This window comes from Chrysochloris asiatica, unplaced genomic scaffold, assembly GCF_000296735.1.
Source record: "Chrysochloris asiatica unplaced genomic scaffold, ChrAsi1.0 scaffold00105, whole genome shotgun sequence".
NCBI classification, from domain to species: domain Eukaryota; kingdom Metazoa; phylum Chordata; class Mammalia; order Afrosoricida; family Chrysochloridae; genus Chrysochloris; species Chrysochloris asiatica.
The window spans coordinates 999,216-1,005,620 of record NW_006408623.1 but is presented as its reverse complement, the minus strand read 5'-3'; positions in this window follow the sequence as shown (position 1 = coordinate 1,005,620).

Below are 6,405 nucleotides of genomic sequence, written 5' to 3'. Positions count from 1 at the left end.
TGGTGGTGGTGACAGTGATGAGGATGGATTGACGATAATGATGGCAGTGAGAGTGCTGATGAAGAAGGAGATGATGATATGAAGATAAGGATGATGGTGGTGATAGTGATGATCACGATTATAGTATTGTTGTTAAGTGTCATAGAGTTGGTTCTGACTCACAGCAACCCTACATAGGGTTTCCGAGTGGCTGGTGAATTTGAACCACCAATCTTGTAGTTCAAACCAACCATGAGATCCAGTGTTTTATCCCACAGCGCCACACCAGGATGACAGTGGTAGGTGATAAATGCAATGAATTGAGCACTTAGTCTCTACCACATCCGATCCTGGTTCTACCATTGTTAGGTAGATACTTTTATTCTATGATACAGAAGCTTATAAAAGTTAAACCACATGCCCAAGGAAATATGGATTGTAACAGATGGAAGAGGATTTTGAATCAGACTGTCTGATTCCGCTGCCTCTGTTTTCTTAGCTCACATGGTTCGCTGTGTATGGGATGTCTGTTAAAATGCGATTGAGATTAAAAATCCAGTTTAAAGTGGGGCACAGTGTATTTATTTTCTATTGCTGATATAACAAAATGGCTAGAAATAGAGCAGCTGGAGCTGTAATTTTATCATTTTACAGTTCTGGAAGTCAGAAGCTGGACATGAATCTCACTGGGCTGAAATCAAGTGGTGGCAGGGCAGGTTCTTTCTGGAAACTCAAGGGGGGAAAACACTCTTTGTTTTCCAGCTTATAGAAGCTACCTGCAGAACCCCTGGGTGGGTGGTGCAGGTGATTAACATGCTCAGCTTCTGCCCTAAAAGCCAGCAGTACCTCAGAAGAAATCTCTAGCGATCGACTTCACCAATCAGCCATTGAAAATGCTATGGTGCAATCTACTCTGGTGCACAGAATGTCACCATGCATCAGAATGGCTTCTATGCAACAACAGCTAGTACGGTCTCTCTAGTTCTCTCTCTTCTGCCTTTGTTCCCCATGTCTAAGGATCCTTACATTGGGCACATGGGAATAATATAGAATAATCTCCCCATCTCAAATCCAGCTGATTAGCAACCCTACTTCCATCTATAACTTGAATAGTCCTTTGCCACATATTCTAACATCTTCCAGGCTCCAGGACATAGGCTTCTCTGAAGTGTGGGTGGGGGACATGCATATATCATGCCTATATCATGAAGTACATGTCAGAGGGTGCCCCCCAGCCCATCTCCACAGACTTAGACCTAAGATGAGGAGGCTCCGGTTGCAGCTAGAAGTGCTGATACACAGAAAGAAGTGGGGAGAGGCAGGCTGGGTAGGGTAGTGATCTTCACCTATCCCCTCCCACTCTACCTCACCTGTCTCCCACACATAGTAACTTAAGAAGAGACGAACAAGTTTGACTTTCAATGTGCGAGCTTCGCCTAGCCTCTCATCATCTTCCCTTCTGCTGTAAAGCGGGCTGTGTACCTGTTTTGCAAAGCTGTTCGGAGGATCAAATGGAATACTATGTATAAAACCTTCTTTCCAGTACCTGGCATATGACTGGTGTTCTGGAAATGAGCAATTGCTTTCTCTTCCCTGACCCCCACAGGTGATCATTTGTCACCTCCCTACTCTCCTCCATCAACTCCATCCTTATTCCTTTCACCCTCAGCACTTGGCCAGGTCTGTCTCTCTCCACGAGCCTATCAAGGAACTGCTTGAAATAGCCCTGCAGCCCAACAAACCTGTGCCCTCTCTAGCACCTGGCAGGTGCCTGGCACGGAGTAAGTCCTCAACCTCAAGCTTTCCCTGGCACTGGAGTGAGAAATAACTCACAAAATTATCTCGATAGTTCAGGTGGTTTCTCTCTCTCTCCTTTTACAACTTCCCTATGACATTTTCTGACTGAATACAAGACGCGTACAGAATAAATGCTCTATTGGAAGAAGCTATGCCTGAGACCTCTCCAGACACAATACATTTCAAAGAGGGTTGTTTAGGAATCTGCTTCCTGGCGCTACTATGAGCCAAAAGGCCTTTTGAAGGACAAAGCAGCACAGTCATCTCCTGTAAATTGAATGACAGTATGTGACTTCACTGGACGGAAAATGGACCCATTTCTGACCAAGAAATCATGCCTGTTTTACAGCTGAAATATTTGACTGGGGAAGATGAAAGCAGGGGAACAATGGGCGTTGGGGAGACAGAGAGGGCAAGAAAAGGTGTCTTTTGTACCTCCGGGACCTCCCTGACAAAGGAAGTTCAAGGGAAGCATGAAGACGGCATCCTCGTTATCAGACTTCCAAAGATGATTTCCTATCAGTTTCCTCAGCAGTGAAAATCTTTTGCTCAATATGAAATAGGAGGTTGCCTTGTAATCATGGCTGAGACACACGCTGCAGAAAATTGCTGCATTTTGTGACAAGGTGCTGGATATTTCTCAGAGAACTGGAGAAGGGAATCTATTGCTCTTTTGTGCTTTCTTGGAGCCCTTCATTTCCTGGACCTTTTTTCTTTTTGAACTTGATGAAGAGTTAACGGAAGTTCAGTGAGGTCCTTACAAGCTCTGTAAAGGGCTCCACTTAAATTTACCTTAATGGTCTGCCCAAGTGGGTACCACAGCCTTCCACAACATATTTCTTAACACACTCTCCCCACCAGGTACTACACAAGGCTCAGCGAATGTAGACATTTAGCAACGGATGCGGATGAAGAGTATTTCTATACCTTGTTGGTGTTGCTCTTCCTTCTCATCAGCAGGATTTCTGTACTTTGCTGTCGGGACCCCTGGTGGTGCCATAGGATAAACACTGGACAGCTAACGAGAAGGTCGGCAGTTCAAATCCAGCAGCCACTTTTCGGGAGAGAGATGAGGCTTTTTGCTCCCATAAAGACTGACAAGTGTCCTGGTGTGGTGCTGCAAGGTTGGTGGTTAGAACCACAAGGTTGGTGGTTCAAACTCGTCAGTCACTTCTCAGAAACTCTATACAGTATTGCTATGAGTTGGAACTGACTCAATGGCACTTAACAACAACAGCAACAAAGGCTTACAGCCTCGGAAGGCCCTATACAGGGTTGCTCTGAATCAGAATGTCTCCTCAACAGTGAGAATGGCTTGCCTTGTAACTGTCCAGCAAGATATGTCCTGGTGTGGCACTGTAAGATCAGCACTGGACTGCTAACCACAAGGTCAGCAGTTCAAACCCACCAGCGGCTCCTTGGAAACGCTATACAGAGTCATTCTGAGTTGGAGCCAACTTGATGGCTTAATAACAACCAAGCACCTTTAGTAGACAAAAAGTTCGCTTCAGCTCTGTCATACCCCATTTCAAGGCAACCATCCAAACATAGCCACGCCACCTCCTAGAAAGCTCTGTTATTCATGCTCTTCTCTCTAAGTCCCTGGCACCATCATCTGAGTTAGGCACCATCATCTCAGCCTCTCAGTTTTTCCTGAGCTCTGGTTTCCTCCCACCTCAATCTCCTCCCTGTTCTGCAGTGGTTCTCTTTGTAAAATGCATCTAGCATATCCCTTGCTGGATCAAAACCTTCCAATGTCCCCTGAAACTATTGCCCAGAGATTGTCTTTAGGCCTCAAACCAAAAATCTCCCCTGAAGTGTTCTCTAGACCAAATAATGTTGTCATTGTTGTTATGTACCTTTGAGTAGGTTCTGTAACCCTCTTAGCAATCCTATGTAAAACACTTCCCGGTCCTGCGCCATCCTCCCATTTGTTGCTATGTTTGAGCCCGTTGCTGTAGCCACTGTACCAGTGAATGTCATTGAAGGCCTTCCTGTTTTTCGATGATGCATCACTTTACCAAGCATGATGTCCTTCTCCAAAATCCGCCAGGATCAGGTCCCTGTTTGTTGTTGGGATGAAGAAGTTTGCTGTCACTATGTTTTATCAGTTCTGCTTCCCAAACAGCTCTTTATTCTTTCCCCTCTTTTCTCTGTTTTTACGACCCAGGACTCCTACTGCTCACTGTCAATTACTAGAGTCTCTACTGATTTCTTTGCTTCTGTTTCGCATCCCACCCCATGCAATGAACCCCCAGTAAACAGAGTGACTGGCATATCTGAGAAACCAATGACATCATGTCACGGCTCTACAGAATTCTACAGGGGCTTCCTGTTGATGCCGGAAAGAAATCTAACCTCCCTTCTGAGCCATATGTGACCCATCATGATTTCTAAGCTCAACTGAAACCTACGCCATGCAGCCTGCAGTCAGTCATTGTCACCTACTCTTTGAGAACAAGTCCTTTGTTTGGAGTTTCCAGCCTTCTTTCTCCCCTACATAAACCCCACTCCAAACACATTGTCTATAATTTACAATGTTGGTTTCTTCACAATAATAAGTGAGAACTTAAAGATAATGCCTTTGCAAGTGCGGCTATTTTTAGATCCATATAGTTCTCCCAATCTTTTAAAGTGAACTCGCCCACACCTAATTCAACTGCAATTATCTTTAGCAACTTCCCTTTATAGAAAGAGCCTTTTCAAAGAATTAAAGTGAGTTTTCGTGGAAATGGCTCTTCTTTTTTTTTTGGGCACCCTTAGACCATCAGTTTTTGTAAACTGCTTAATTACAGTAACAAGCTCAGCTGATGCTGGGAGACATTCAGTTCAAACAGGGAGCAAAGGGAGCAGGTCAGTTAGACAGTGGTTGGAAGAAGTCCAGCATTCAAGGCACTTGGTGTATGGATAAAACAGGGATGTGAAGCTAGGAGAGCGGTTAGTGGGAATTCTCAGATTGAGCAGATGCCCCTTTAACTGACCTCTGTTTAGGTCATACCCCAGGGTAACCGGCACTCCCTTAACTCTTTATGAAACCTTCTGCCCGAAGCCATGCCAGGCTCACCCATGCTAATGTCTAATGTACATTTTGTTTTCATGAATTTAGCAACTACCACTGCAGTCCCAGTGGCCGGCGCTGTAGGATAAGCACAGGACTGCAAGGTTGGTTAGAACCACAAGATCAGCAATTCAAACTCACCAACCACTCCTTAGAAACCTTATACAGGGTCGCTATGAGTTGGAACTGAACTGTAGGACAAGCACTGGACTGCTAACTGCAAGGCTGGCAGTTCAAACCAACCAGCCTCTTGAGAGACAGATGAGGCTTTTTGCCCCTGTAAAGATTTACAGCCTTGGCAATCCTACAGAGGGTCTAGAGGGTCGCTATGAGTTAGAACTGACTTTGATGGCAGTGGAGTGGAGAGTGGAGTGAAGTGGACCTTATTCCCATCTAGAGGTGCCTTGGGAAACAGGACTCTTGAGAAAGGTCACAATCATGATAAGCCCGGAAGTTGTTCTCTGCACACACAGGGAAGGCACCAGAAGTCAGAATCAATTAAACATCACCAACAATAAGAAAGACTTTAGGAGGACAGCGCCTATGTTTATACCTCTGAACTTCTTCAAAGCGAATTCCTTGTTGACAAGTGTTGAGAGACCTCCCCTAACAACCCCCCACCCCGCCCCCGTACACTCACACATCACAGAACTTTGGCTTACATGGTCTTTGTTTCCAAAACTAAAATGATTTCTGGATATGCAAGTGAAAAAAGAAAGAAAATAGAACAGAGGAGAGAGAAACAAGTTGGAAATGGGGAAGGAGGAAGGGAGGAATGGGATAAATCAAAGTCGGTAGCTTTCTCATATCAAAGCAATTTTCACTCTCTGTAAAGATTTTCCAAACCATCAGTTTTGCATTAGCTAATTCTTGGTAGCAAGCTCTTAGCAACATAGTGGTATTCAAATTGGATTTGGGCAGTGGACGTTCCCTGAAGCACTTAACTTGGGTGTATTAGCTTCAGCGACTTAGCCGCTTGGAAGGAGACTCTGATGCTCCAGTTTCTGGTGAGAGCAGACACTGATAGCAGGATCCAGACCCCCATCACTCGGTCAGCGCCTTCCCCCAGCCCACTCTTGGAGAGCAGAGTTTGTTTTTATTATCTTTGATTTCCACAACAGCTAATTACGCTCTCAGATTCTCCTGATATTAAAAGTAGATGGTCAAAGTGATTACAAATATTAGGGTCTTATGGTAGCAAGGTGTTATGGGGTCCTGGTGTGGTGCTGTGGATTAATGCACTGAACTGCAAAGTCATTTAAACAACAACGTTGGCGGTTCAAGCTCACCAGCCGCTCCTTGGAAACCCTATGCAGGGTCACTATGGGTCAGAACCAACTTGACAGCACTTAACAACAACAACAGTGGCAGTGGTAGTGGCATGGAGAGATAGGCCCATGGACTGAGTGAGGTTGTGTGCTTGCAGGCAGAAGACTGACTTACAGAATGTGCCTTTTGGACATTTAAATGAATATATTTATATGTTTTCTTTTGTATGTGCACATCACATTTTTTTTGCTTTTGTTCATTTCTGGGGAGCCACAGGGAGGAAGCAGGATGACTGTTGTTGC